This window comes from Mus pahari, chromosome 2 (genome assembly GCF_900095145.1).
Source record: "Mus pahari chromosome 2, PAHARI_EIJ_v1.1, whole genome shotgun sequence".
In the NCBI taxonomy this organism is placed as follows: domain Eukaryota; kingdom Metazoa; phylum Chordata; class Mammalia; order Rodentia; family Muridae; genus Mus; species Mus pahari.
This window is the reverse complement of record NC_034591.1, coordinates 613,794-628,690: the sequence shown is the minus strand read 5'-3', so window position 1 is coordinate 628,690 and position 14,897 is coordinate 613,794. Positions and strand designations below refer to the sequence as shown.

Here is a 14,897-nt window from a genome sequence, read left to right as displayed (position 1 = left end):
GAGGTCGGGGGCCCCCGCGGCTGCGCGCGCACGCACGCACGCGGCTCGGACCATGCGCTGGACTTGAGCGAGCGGCGGAGGCAGGCGCCACCGCCCCCCTCCTCCGGAGCCCGAGAGCGGCGGCGCGCAGCGGGAGAAGATGGGGGCCGCCCGCCCAGTGTGAGCTCGCCGGGGCGCGTCGGGCTCGCGCCGCGCTCCCCGCGGGGCCTCCAACGCGCATCCTCCGGCTCCCGCAGCCGCCGGCGCCGCCGGGGGCGGGTGGGTGGGGCGCCGAGTGGACCCGAGAGGTCGCCCGCTCGGCGCGAGAGGCAGGTGGCCGCGACCGAGGAAGACCCGCAGATCGAGAGCGGGGGGGGGGAATCCACGCGAGCCCGCTCCCCGCCGGGAGAAGTAACCGTAAGTCTCTGCTTCGCGGCTCGGCTCTGGCCGAGGCGGTCTCTTGTTCACGCCCTTCCGCGTCTCTTGCGAGGGTGGCCCCGTCGCCCCTTCTCTTCCCCCGTCCCCGAAGGAGCACAGCATCCTGTCTGCCCTACGGGGTTTCTCGGCGCTCGCGAATTTGCAAGCCTCCCGGTTTCCCATCCTCCACGCACGTCTACATCGCCTTGTCCCTCTGTCCTCAAAAGATTCGTGCCCTCCTTCATTTTCTGTAGAACCCCGGACCTCACAGTCTCCGCCGCCCTTGTTGGGACCTGGAAAGCCTTGGATTCCACTAACTCCGTGGACCTGAAGTAGTGGGGAGCGACTAGGTTAAAAGTGCTCTGTAGGACTGTCATGGGTGGGGATAGGTGCAGATGGCACCACTGAACCTTCATATGTGTTGCTTTTGCCACCCAAACAAAAGAATGAACGCTCCTCTATACCCTCATTCCTTTCCGTATGTGTGAACTGTTCGTACATTGATGTTTGAGTCGGAGGTAATTGGAGCTAGAGCTGTAATGAAGCATGTCTTGAAGAGGTTTTATTCTCACAAGCTTCATTCCTATGGAACGGCATGTTGAAAAATCTTGCATTGAAACGACCCATTCAGGTTTGCTAGTAAATCTGAAGACCGAATGTGACAACATCCGGATCTTTAGATAGTGTACTTTGGATGCTGTTAATTTCTTACTGTTTTGATTACTGTTTGACTACGCTGGTTCTCGTTAAATTTTAGTTTGCATTTTTAGGTTGCTTTTGCAGAACTTTCCAGAAATTAGATTAAAATGTAATTTTAATACTGTCAGTGATTAGACAGTAGCTGTCATGTGTCTTCATGCATTAGCTACTTTTCAGGGTACTGTAGAAAGCAAATGATAATTCTAAGAATAATGTTACTCTGTACGGTGTAGGTTCTGTTAATATTCTGTAAACTAAGGTAGTATGGTAGCATTGGTGATTTTTTTTTCTTGGAAATTATTTCTTTAAGAACAATAAATATGTTTAGTCACCCCAGCAAGCCATTTAGCAGTTTATCTTGGGCTGTTTCTTTTTGTAACATTACACTTCACAGTTTAGTTTGAAGCAGACTCACAAGATGTAGCTCCCACAGTCCCTCTGGAGATGGACTTTACTTGGCACGGAAGCCCAACACTGTGCAGACTTGAGGGCATGGTTGAAGGTGTGGCTTCTGTTTGCTGTAAAATCAGCTTCTGATGAAGACGCTCTGAGTGTTTTCCTCGGGGAATGAGTAGCTGCATAGAACAATCTTTTTTGAAAATTCCACTAGTTTCCTTTATCTTTGGGACAAAGGGGAAAGATAGGAACAATATTTCCTATTTAATTTATTTGTTTCCTCACATCTCTGAGAATCTTGAGTTTATGCTATGAACAAATCCTGAAATCATGTATGCAGTCTTATAAACGGATATATATATATATTTATATATATATATTTATATATATATAAAACAGGTGCTTGCTGAGCCATGGAGATAAAGTTCTGTTAGCCACTCTTTTATACTCTTGCGGCACCCTCACTTCTGAGACGTGATTGTCTTTCCTCTTCCTTTCCTGGGTGTGATCACTTGTGAAAGTGAAACACATATATTTATACAACCTGCCTGTAGGTAAAGGATTAAAGTTATTTTCATATATGAGGAAATACAGTTGATGGAAAAGCATGAATAGAGTTTCTCTGATCTCCATGAATGGAGTGAAAAACTTTCCTCAGCGTTTTGAGTAATTTTCTTTCCTTTGACAGTACATGCACCATTTATCTAGGTTATATTTTTTAAGTGTTTCTTTCAAATATTGAGAGTTAGCACATAATTGTCTTAGCCTGCAGGAGTTTGTATATCATCCTAAAAATGCTTAGGTATCTAACTAGAGGAACAGTGATGTTTGGACTTCACAGTATCTTTTCTTCAAACTGCCTCTTTACTTTCCTGCTTCTTTCATTACCTCATTTCATTCAACCTTTACTGAACTGTGTGTGAAGATCAGGATTAATGCTGTTGCTACAAGAAGTGCATCAAGATTCCCTTTCTTGTTGAATTTACCAATGTTTGACTGTGATTCTATCTAAATGTCTTGGAGGATTTTGGTTCTGCAGTGAAAATACTCCTTCAGACTTGAAAGTGATTGTGTACCCCTGTTATTAGAAGGATTTACAGCCCAGTAGCATTTTGATACAGTTCAATCTAACAGTTTCTCGGAGCCCCTAACTTTTTTAGAAGCATAGCTTATGACTACTAACACTCTTCTCCCTGTGCTTCAATTGTACTATAAGCATTTCATTCATTTTTTAAAATCAAAATCTGTTAAGAGCTTGCTCTTCTTTTGGCCAGTGCCCTTTACTAATTCCATGCTTTTCTGTTCTTGATGTCACGAACCATCATTAATACTACTTGATTGCTTAAAAGATAGCAACATTTGTCATTTTTTTTTCTGTTCTGTCACATGTGTGAGCATACACACACACACACACACACACACACACACACACACACTTGGAACTCATAGTCTTTCGGTTTCATTTATAGTAAAAAACTTTGATATTATTCAAGTTACTACATGTATACACACATTTGAAATTTATAGTCTTTCGGTTTCGCTTGTAGTAAAAATCTTTGATATTACTCAAATTTCTGATTGGAATGATGCTGGAATTAGAATTCCTACTCAACAGAACTATAAATTTGTTTGATGCTTGTGACCTATAAAGATGAACAAATCAAGATGTTCTTTATCATTAGGATGTAAATACCGACTGAAAATATATGAAGAAAAAGCCTGTTCAGATGCCTTTTTTTAGACTGAAGGTATAGAAGTATTGCCTTCCTTGTTAATGCATCCACTCAGTATGATAAAGGAAGATATATAACTGTTTTAACTGAAATTTCCTTCTGTCTCTTGTCTCAGACACTGATGGCTGGCTCTCAGATTTTTTCCTACCAGGAGGTATGGTACATTACATTTTTCAGAATTTTAACAATAATTTTGAAATGGTTTCAACTTACTTGAATTAGAAGTGGTTTCCGGTGGAGAAGATGTTACCCGTACAAAGAGCTGCCGCTATAACCTTTACTCAGAGTTCTTCTCTGCTGGTGCTCTGCTGTATTGCTTTAGTTGCCTACCACTTCTATCTGCATGCACAAATGCATATGTTCAGCAGATTTATAAAGTATAAGCCTGCATTTTCTAGCATAACCTTCATCCTGGAACTATGAAATATTTTCTCATGTCCCCAGCCAAGTGATGCTCTCCTGACAGAAAAGATGACATGCTCTTCTCAGTGAATTTCATACAGAGGCACACAGTGCCAAACCAGGTCCCTAGCTGCTAACATAACAAGATATAATTATGGAAATAAACTCTAGAATTGTGCCATTATCTTATTTCTTATCAACCCTTCACTTTCTGGCCTTAGTGTCATTGATGACTCCTACCTAAAATAACCACTTTTATGATGATTAGCAATTACTCTTTATGTCCCACTGTTTATATACCATATTGAGAGCTGCTGCTTTCTCACTTTTTATTAACTGAAAAATTAAAGTAGAGACTAAGTGGCTTTGACTTTATGTGAGGTGTTGTGAATTGTTACTGTTTTCACTATTGTGCTATTTCAGTGTCCCTAGGTTAAACCAAAATCTACTTTAAACCAAAATTTCATTCTTCTAAAAGATGGGGAGCATCTTTAAACTGGCTGCTACACCTATTTATCATGATCCTATCTGGTTCACTGTGCATTTCCTTTCTGGCAGAATAAATTTTTCCTGATTCATCTGTGCTTTGCTTGCTCTACCCCTGAAATCGGCCATTTCTACAAGGAGCCTAGCTTTTGATAGATATTTATAACAAAAATTTGGGAGCTTATGTTCATTGCCACTGGAATATGAGTGCTTCCAATTCCTTTTGCTGTACATAATTAGGATAGATGGATTGTATATGCATACATATGCAATACACTCATATACATACCCTTTTTTGTTTTGTTTTTGAGTTATTTTCGAGACTAGCCTTAAATTTACTCTAGAGCCAAGGCTGAGAATTCTAACATCACAAAACAAACAAACAACAAATTAGAGGATGTTTCCTGTGTAGTGAGAAACCAGCAGATGTAGACTGTCCGGGGCAGTGTGGTAGCTCCACAGTGCTGTCATTTGTCTTTCTGTTTAGTCATCTTAGCCTTGTGCTCTTAGGATGACATTCCAGGCTGAGTAGCAGTTTCTTTCTATTTCTTCTCTCTACATCCAGGCCTCTTCTTGTCTTATCAGTATCGTATCTAGTAATCTTTAGAATTGAGCCAAGACAAAAGATCCCTGCTTTCTTTACACCACCATAAGTTCTTTTGAATTATTTTTTATTCTCTTCTTTTAGAAAATAATGCAAATTTGGTTTTATGTGATGTGAATTTATATTTAGATTAAGAACTCAGAACTTTTCTCTATAATCAATCTCTCTCTCTCTCTCTCTCTCTGGTTTATTAAGACAGTTTCTCTGTGTAATATAGCCCTGGCTGTCCTGAACTTACTTTGTAGACCAGGTTGGCCTCAAGTTCACAGATATGCCTGCTTCTGCCTTCTTGAGTACTGGGATTAAAGATGTTCACCACCATGCCTGGACCCACCGCTATAATCTCTTGAGTTGCCATGCTTTAAAGGTTTTCATGCCCTCCACCACTAAGTTATTTCAAACGATTGATTATATTATCAAATTGGAAGTTTATGTTTTGAGGAACATAGAAATTTATCATTGTACGCCATAAATAGTGTTAAAAATTTTAAATATAAGTATAATATTCCATGCATATAACGCTATACAAAGCTTAGGGCAGAGTGGTTAGCAAGTGCAGAGCCCTGAGTTTACCTCTAGCACCAGTGAAGACAAGCGAACCAACCTTGGGTGCGATGTGGTTCTTGTTCTCAGGGAATTTACCGCATAATCAGGAAAGCAGATAAATGCTGAATTACAGTTTCACGTGGTAAGCTCAGCATATGAGCAAGTTAGACTGTGTAACTTAGTAAAATGTTGGGGAGCTATGATCCAGCTACCTCATAATGAAAATGGCTTTTAAGTGCTGGCTTTTGGCTGGTGAGATGGCTCAGCAGGTAAGAGCACCCGACTGCTCTTCCAAAGGTGCGGAGTTCAAATCCCAGCAACCACATGGTGGCTCACAACCGTCCATAACGAGATCTGACTCCCTCTTCTGGAGTGTCTGAAGACAGCTACAGTGTACTTACATATAATAAGTAAATAAAATCTTTTAAAAAAAAAAAAAAAAGAAAGAAAGTGCTGGCTTTTGCAGGGAATTTTCTTTAGGGCAAGGGCCTTTATAATATTCTAAAATCATGGTTGTTGTCTGGTAAAGTTAATCTGGTTATAACATTATTAGGTATGCGATCTAAATTAAATATTAAATGTTTGTATAAATACATGCCTGTTCTCAAGGACTTTGTGTTTAAAATACAGTCTAACTATCAATAGTACTATGGCTCCTGTCTTATAAAGTAAGGACAACAAAAGCTTGAATTAGGGCTGGAGCTCAGGGCTGGTTGGCCAGTGTTTACTGTTGGCACCCCCAACTCAAGATCATTCCTCAGGAATTACATGGTGAAAGGAGAAGACCACTCCTCAAAATTGTCCTTTGATAGTGCATATAACCTCAAAATACACTTACACACATACATAAATAAATGTAATTGTAGACTTTTAAAAAAGACTTGAGGTCATTAAGTGCCATATTCTTCCCATGTATTCTATACTGCCTTCCCCTTGACCTACTGTCTGCATGTGACTCCTACCTCAGAAATTTGTAAAAAATAAGATTAGAATACAATTACAATAGTTTCCATTTGGGAACAGAAAGTATCAACCAGCTCCACCCTTGATTTTCTACAGGCACTCTCTGTGTGAGATGGAGTATAATCAGGAAGATAACTGTTGGCCAGAGAATCTCCACAGTGCATGAATGACGCAGTTACCGTTAACGTTCTGAGAGTAGTTTCTAAGAAACTTAGCATTGAACTCAGAAGACAGTGGAAGACAAGATAATAGCCTGCTGTGCCATGCCAGTGGACAGTTGAGTAGCATTTATAAATGTTAAGATTCTTCTTTCCCCTGCCATATTTAATGTTCAAAATGAGGAATAAGAAAATGGAGTGTACTATTGCCAATAAGTAAATGAGGATTAGTGGATTCCCCAAAGCAATTGTAAAAATAAAGATGATTTCCTCTTCCTAACTTAAATATACCAAATCATTTAAGTAGAATCAACTGTTTAGGCTCAGGTTCTCTCTACTTCTGAAGAGAGGTGTGCTTGCTATGGAACTAGTCTGTGCTCAGGAAACTTCTACTCCAGACTGGACTTGACGTGCTGTCTACAGATTTAACATGAAAGTGTGTGTATGTGTGTGCGTGCACACATAATGTGGAGGGATAAGAAAGAAGGGGTAAAGGTTTTAGACTGATAATTTGATATGGTATAAGGATGAGAAGCAGGGCAACTCAGGAAGTAGTAACCCCTGATGTTTCTTAACTACTCAAAAACTGCATGTATTAAGTGTCAGATATATAAGAGAAAGTGGAAAATAAGATTCTAGTGTTCAAGAACTATATAGTCCAATAAATTTTTCATTTGAATCCTTGAGAAAACTGAGCCTTAGGGCTCTAAGCTAGAATTCTCAAGTTGGCATGTATTAGAGTCATATAGATAAGTTAATACATAAATCACTGGGCTCCACTTCCAGAGTTTCTGATTCTGAGCATCTGGGTAGGGGCCTCAAAGTTCTTTCCTATCAAGTTCCCAGGTCCTTCTGGGATTTCTGTTATCTAGTGTATGAAGTTCAATTCTTTCTCCCCATGCCTCTAGAAGTTTACTGGTTATATATAATCTCTTGGAGAATTTAGGAAAGTTCTCAATCATTTCTCTTTGTTTTGTGCTTTAGTTGAGGAACTCTGATTAGTACAATTTTATTTTTTAAAGATTCATTTATTTTATGTATATGCACGCTCTGTCTGCATTTACACTTGGATGTCTCAAGAGGGCATCAGATCACATTATAGATAGCCATGCACCACCATGTGGTTGCTAGGAATTGAAGTCAATGCCTCTGGAAGAATAGCCAGTGCTCTTAACCACTAAACCATCTCTCCAGTTCCTTTATTTTATTTCTTAAATGATTTTTAAAATTATGAATGTATGCAAATGCTTATAGAGGCAAGAAAAGAAAATCAAATCCCCTGAACCTGGAGTTATTCATGATTGTGAGCTGCCCAGTGTGAGTGCTGACAACTGAACCCAGACTCCAGGCCCTCTGTAAGAGTAGTATTCCTGGTCAAAGTGCTCAAGTGGGCTCTATAACTCTGTTCCATTCCTGTATGGGACTCTGGAGAAGCCCTGATCATTTGAGCAGATGTTTCCTGTTGCTAGAGAGAAGCAGCCTCAGTTTCCATCCTGGGGTGATCTGTCTGTAAGGCTTCACTGTTCCTGCATGGTGACTGTAAAAGAGTGAGAACAGGCTGAGGTTGGAACAGGACTTTGTAAAGACTGACAGTAAAATACTCGAGTTTTCTCTGTGCTTTCAGCCTTGAAGGGAAATGAGACTGGTTAGTAAAGTATAAGACTGTTCTTTTATCAACAGTTTTTAGACACATGGTCTTTAAGTGATGGGTAGTGACTACATAGAGCTAAGTAGGAGAAGTAAGAGAAATGGGTACAGAATAAAGACAGATGCCAGGCCTTTCTCCTGGTCTTTGTTGTTACTGTGTGGACCCAAGAGAGAAGCTAGTGTTCTTTTAGGAAGCACTTTCTTTACCTGTTATATATCGACATTGATTAATGTAGTATTTTGTACAAGACATGCTGGAGTGAAAGGGACAGAGTACAAGTCCATTCACTTGGGAGAGTCACTTGTCTGCTGACCAGAATATGACTTAAAGAGACCTATCCATTTAGTATATATTTACTTTTGGATCTAGATAGCACATTAAGGACCGTTTTTTAAATATAGCACGTACCATGACGTCAGTGTTCCATTTGTAACTTGAACTTACATTGACTTTGTCTTGATGCTTTGTGTACTTTCCCTATCATACCCTTTACTGCTTGCACTTGGGTCACATATATTTCTGTTTCCATAATTGATTTTCTGCTTCCATTTAATATGTATATTAAATAATGAATATTGTTCATTAGACAGTAAGAGAAAACCATAGCCTTTTAAATTGAAAAACTGTATGGAAAGTAAGATACTTTGATATTCTTATAAGAGCAATTCATTGTGAATTGGGAAATATTCTCTTTAGTCCGGACTTTTCTGTTGCGCTTCTGTCTTGTCTATGTGTTTGCTAATGTACTGTCTAATAAGTGTCTCAGATGTAAGTGTCTCTCACACTTGTCACTCACTGTACTGCCTACACCTACTACTTGTACCATCATAACTCCATCCTTCCAGGTGCAGTGACAGAGCCATAGGGTCATTCTCACTTTTCCACTCTTACTCCACATTCAAGGTGTTGGCAAATTCTTTCTGTTCTTACTTGCAGGTACATCCTGAGTTGGAATAAATGCTCACTCCCACCACCCCTGCTACTTCCCTCTGCCAAGCTGCCTCCCAAAAGCTTTCATTTGGACTACTACAGCTTAGAAGTGGTCTCCTGCTTCCTGGGTATTTTGCCCACCCCCATTAGCTTCCCTATCAGTCTTGTAGCCAGGTTAAATGTAACAGGTCATTTCCCTCCCTGCAAAAAGCCTGCAGTGGCTTTCCTTCTCACCCAGCATAAAAAGGAAGTAATTTCAAGTAATCTTCCAAGAACTTAGCTGTTCCTGTTAGTTCTGACACCCTAGCTCCTCACTCTTCTCACCACAGGCTGACCACCTTCTGTACAATCCAAGGTTGTTCTTTTTATCTGGAAGATGGTGCACGACTCTCTCCTCTAGCTCTTTACTCAGATGTCAGTCTTCTCTGTACTCTGCTAGGCATTGCAGCATTCTCCCTTGCCTGGACTGTTAGCTTGAGAATGACACTTTATGTTACTGTGTGTGAACTGTAAACTCATGGGTCTGCGATTCAGTTTGTTTTGTTCTGTGGGATTCCCCTGTACATAGGCATGTGTTAGGTGGTCCAAAAGTACTTTTTCCCCATGAGTTTGTTTATCTAAAAAAGTATATCTTTCTTCTAAGAATGGAACCTGAAAATAGCATCAAGATCTTTACTTTGAATATTTAATTGTTCTATTTCTCTCATTTAAAAAATCATTTTGTCCCATGCCTTTCTTTTTAAAATTACTGATTTTTTTGGAGGGGGTAACATTTCCCTGACATAAATTGTAGTTCCTAACTTTATGCGTTTTGGGGAGAATAACTAAACATCTTTTCATCTCCTGTGACATATATGCATTTTTTTATTGTTTTCATTGACCACAGTGCTTTCTAATACTCATAGTAAGATATTGACATGCATCTTGCTTTTGGAAGTTACAATAATGCCATAGCTTTTATTTATTTATTTATTTGGTCATATTTTCAAGAAAAATCAATACTGATGTCCACCTTTTTACCTGAATTGGCAGTCTCGTGGCTGTGGGAGTTGAGCCTTTCTTTCCTAGACTTCAGTTTGTGTAGCCACTGTTCCTTAGCTTCCTTATCTGGAGCAGTCTGGGTCTACAGAAGATCCAATCTCTTAATTCAGTTTCTTTTGGCCCAGTAAGTCTTGAAATTTGTGTACTTGATACAAATATCATAGTTGCTTTTGATTTTTCAAGTAATCTGTCATATTATATTTTGAATTATAGCCTGACTTTTTAATTTGAAAGTGTCACTATAGCACTTGCTCTATCTCTTCAGGATATAGAATAGCACCGGTGGATTAATACTCAAATCTTCACAATTTGGTAATCATACAGGCTATTATATCCCTGTGTGATCCTTATTACTTCATTAAGATGTATGGGATATAAAGTGAAACCCCATGGGATGCAAGTTTTGGTTCTGATACTATAGAGTTTCTAATTTGAGATAGTTTAGGTCTGTGACCTTGGTAACAGACAAATTGATCTGAGAAAAACTTTTATTATATTTGGTTCCTATAGCAATGGAATGCATTTAACACTTAAGATTTAGAATGAACAAAGATGTATGGAAATATAAATGAATTTGTCTAGATGCCAACCAAGATTCAAGGATCTATACATATAGTAGACTCTGATTTAGTAAATAGGAAAACCGGGATTCAAACTGAGGCTTCTCTCTAGAATTTTTTCCGGCTACCATTAAGCCCTTCCAAAATAACTAAGTTTCTAAAGCCTATTTAGTAGCTAGTAGTTTATTGGAAACTCAGGTGGAATTGTGTGTGAATTAAATGAGACAAGTTGTGTATACCACAGAGATAGGTTTTCCCATGGTAACCTCATTAGGAACCCAGGAATTTGGTTCCTAGCAGTTTACTTCTGTATGTGTATTCAAGCCTTACTGTTTGCTGTTTTCATTAACATCTGAAATTTAGCTCCAGAATATTACGTGTATAATTTGCATGTTTTTCCTTTCTATTTTCCTTTCTGCTTCCTTTCCTCCTCCCTTCTTCTCCCAGTCTCTTCTTCCCTCTCTGTCCCCTCCCCTAGCTCCATTCTTTTTTCGTGGGGCTCACTGTTTAACTTATTGCTGGTTTCAAACTCCTGGAAGTCCATTGCCTCAATCTACTGAATGCCAGAATTATAGCCCTGTGCTGCCACTTCTGGATTTAAGTTTCATTTCTCCAAAGGTGAACAAAACTCAGCTGTTGATTTGAAATTTGCCCTTTACAGTTTTTATGTAATGTAAATTGGCAATCTTATACACGTTTTTTTTTTTTTTCCTTTAAAAATATTTACTAGCTGGGCATAGTGGTACATGCATTTAATTTCAGCACTCGGGGTGCAAAAGTAGTGGATCTTTATGTGTTCAAGACCAAACAGAACTACATAGTGAGACCCTTTCTCCAAAATAATTCTATTTATTGTTGTTGTTGTTGTTTGTGTATGGATATGACTGACACTCATTCCCTGGAGCACATGTAAAGTTGAGAGGACACCTTTGTGGAGTGAATTCTCTCCTCACTTCAGTTGGATCCAGGAATTGAACTCAGGTCATCAGGCTATCACGTTTGGGGAGCAAACACTTTTATCTCCTAAGCCATCTTTCCAGCCCTTTGTTTAGTGTACATAAGTATCAGTGATAGTCTGATTCAAGTATTTTCATCCTCTTTGGAAAACTATTGTTTCTCCAGTGAATTGTTCTACTCCTGTAGTAAAAGTCCTAAACACCATGCCATAATTATGATAGAGTGAATTTCTTCAGAGTCATTGAGTTGCTCTTGAAAGAGAAAGTATTTAACAGTTGCTAGGAACTTAAAAATAGAATAGAGTACAACAGAGGAAGATATTTGTAGCTTCTTTTTCTATAAAGGAATGTGATTGTTGTCTGTAAAATTAGTGAATTAAAAATCACATTACAAATGTAATCATATTGTAGTTTTTAGATTGTGTTCCTGTCAAATTTAAGTCTTGTTTCTTCAGCATACTTTCTACAGATTATAGGTATTTCCTCTCATTAAAGCTCTTCCTTTACCTTAAATTAAGTTTTTGTTTAAAAAGAGAAATAGTTCTTTTTATTAAGATAGCTTATGACAGGGAGTTTGTAATCCATATGGCCATACCTCTTGTTATATACCCTTCTCAACTTGCAAGAATGACAAATTAGGAGTGCAGTTGTCTTGTATTAAAAATACAAAATTGATCAGCAGCCCAAAACCAGATCATTCCATCAGCGAATCAGCCCTTTCCCGTGGCATCTGGATTTGAGCCAAGCAATCCAGCTGACATCATTGATGATCATCATAGTTTAAGGCCCATAGAGAAGTGTCCTAAATCTGAAAAGCCTCAGAGTCTGTGTTCTGGACAATGAGTCAGTGCCTATTTTCATTTCAGCATAGTGCACATTGAGGCTAAAACAGCCGTGTGGCAGACAGTCCGGACTAGACAGTTATGACCTATAAGTTCATACTTCTAGAAATGCTGGCAACTAGACTTTTGTAACAGCAAGCAAAGATTGAAAGGCTAGGTGCCTATGTTCCAAGTTTAAATGACAGCAAGCTTTCTTAAGCTCTTTTTTAAAAATTACTGACATTTATTTATCTATCTATTATTGTGTGTACATGTGCACCACAACATATATGTAGAGGTCAGAGAACAACTTGCAAGAGTCCACCATCCTCTCAAGGTCTCAGGGTTTGATTCAGTTTGTTAGACTTGGCAACCAGTGTTCTTACTTGCTGAGCCATCATGCCTGCCTATCTTAAACTCTTAATCTTACCAGCCTAGAGTCCATATCAACTCCTGCAAGTGTACATCAGGTTAAAAATAACAGACCTCCATGTGTATCCACACGTATTTATTTATTCATGCAGACATACCCAAATAAATGATATGCCTTTAATCCCAGCACTCGGGAGGCAGAGGCAGGCGGATTTCTGAGTTCGAGGCCACCCTGGTCTACAAAGTGAGTCCCAGGACAGCCAGAGCTATACAGAGAAACCCTGTCTCGAAAAAAACAAACAAACAAACAAACAAAAACCTCCCCCCAACTTTAAAAGTGTATTGACACTTAGGGATTGTCTCTCATTTTATATTGTCTTCACCTCTTGGTGATCCCACTAGGCAAAAGTTACTGTGCTTAACTCTTTTTTAGTTTGAATTTTATCTGTGTATCAGCAAGGAAAACAAATTTTGGTTTTCTATTCTGTTCAGCCTTTCCTGAATGGGAATAACATTTATGAAATTACAACTATATAACAGCTTATATCACTTTTATCTTACCCATGCTGCTAAAACACCCATATAACATAAATGAAACAATGCTGAATCATCAGAAATTCCAAAGTTAGCAAAATCAGTTGTTTGCTAACAGCATCATAAGCAGTAGAGCCTGAAATATTAGTGTGTTTAGTTACAAATCTAGAGTCTGAAGAAAAATTGACAGGGGAGATAAAACAAAGACTATTTTGAGTATCTGAAAAGTCAAGTTACAGAAGGCTGTGATCCTTTGAAACAATGTGCATTAATAGGGACTGGAAAAGAGGGACGTTTCCTACAGTATTTGTGTCCCAAACTTGTCATTTCCACTTGTGGATGTCATGCTGTTTTCTGTGTTCATTTACCAACTTGGCAAAAAGCACCAGTCAGCTGCTGCCTCCTGCAGCCGTTTTAATTCCTTTCTTTTCTAACTGCAGCACCCTTTACACACTATGACAGCTCTGTCAGCCTAAATGATACCCCAAAGGAGGCAGGGTATGTTAGATTGTCTCCTTTCCTACTTACTGAAAAGATTTAGGGAATTAACATAATCAACTTTTTAATTACCACTCTGATAATACTGTGGTGTTTATGTAGTCGTTTTATTTTGAATGCTACCATAATATGGTACTGAACAGCAAAGTTAATTTGAGTTCTACAGTGCTTATTATAGGCAAGTTACTTTCTTCTTTAAAAGATTTATCCTAATTCTGTTCATTTTCCTAATACTTTCTAAATACGGGGAAATTTGACTGTAGACTTTTGGAATTCATGAACTTGTAGGAAGCTAACAAGAGTGAAGCTATGTTTGGTTCCAACCTTACTAAGCAGTTTGGCAAGCTAGATAGACTGCAGCCTTTGCTTTTAGCGACATTTCTGAATCCAAGTGTTTTACTCAGTGCTTCTAGCTTTGTGCTTGCCAAGTCTGTGCCCCTTTCCGTTAGTGCTTGTCACTGCAGTTATATAGGAAAGACCTGTGCTGATGCCACCAGCTATGTAGAACAATAACAAAAAGGAAAGAAGCCTGTGTTTAGAATAAAGTTGAAAAAGATGTTTCTTTTAACAGTCATGCCCAGTGAAAAAGTCTAGACTACCTACTGCCTATCATTTTGATATGGAACATAGAGATGATGGCTTCTTTTAGGTTCATTTTCTTAAAAAATAAATAAATAAATAAAAACTTCTTTGAAAGAAGTAACTAACCACCAAGTGCTTGAAAATTCTGATAAGAAATATATCGTGGGGTATCTACTGTGTGTCACATGTTAAAGTAAACATCTAGGAGATGGAGAGAGTGGCTCAGTAGTGAAGAGTACTTGATGCTCCTGGAGAACCTGAGTTGAGGTCTCAGTGTCCACATGGCAGCTCGTAATCATCTGTACCTCCAGTTCCAAGGGATCCAACCCCTGTCTCTGGCTTAATTATCTTTAATCACAGTTCATTGAGGGAAGCCAAGACAGAAACTTAAACATGGCAGGAACTGAAGGCAGGATCTGATGTAGAAGCCATGAAGGGGCGCTGCTTACTGGCTTGTTCCTTATGGCTGTTCAGCCTCTTCTCTTCTCTTCTCTTCTCTTCTCTTCTCTTCTCTTCTCTTCTCTTCTCTTCTCTTCTCTTCTCTTCTCTTCCCTTCCCTTCCCTTCCCTTCC

At 39.1% G+C, this 14,897-nt stretch overlaps 1 protein-coding gene across 4 annotated transcripts in view; it reads left to right on the top strand.

Moving 5' to 3' along the window:
- The first annotated feature begins 54 nt into the window (after positions 1–54).
- The window catches only part of Ankib1 (ankyrin repeat and IBR domain containing 1), a 93,112-nt gene continuing 78,269 nt past the window's right edge, over positions 55–14,897 (top strand). For 2 of the 4 annotated variants that reach the window (XM_029535608.1, XM_029535604.1), the window contains exon 1: positions 267–396. The gene's annotated coding sequence lies outside the window, so the exon portion shown is untranslated. Of the gene's footprint in view, positions 397–5,760; positions 6,502–14,897 lie in introns of those variants that run through there. The other 2 variants (XM_021190256.2, XM_029535607.1) reach the window with 2 other exon arrangements.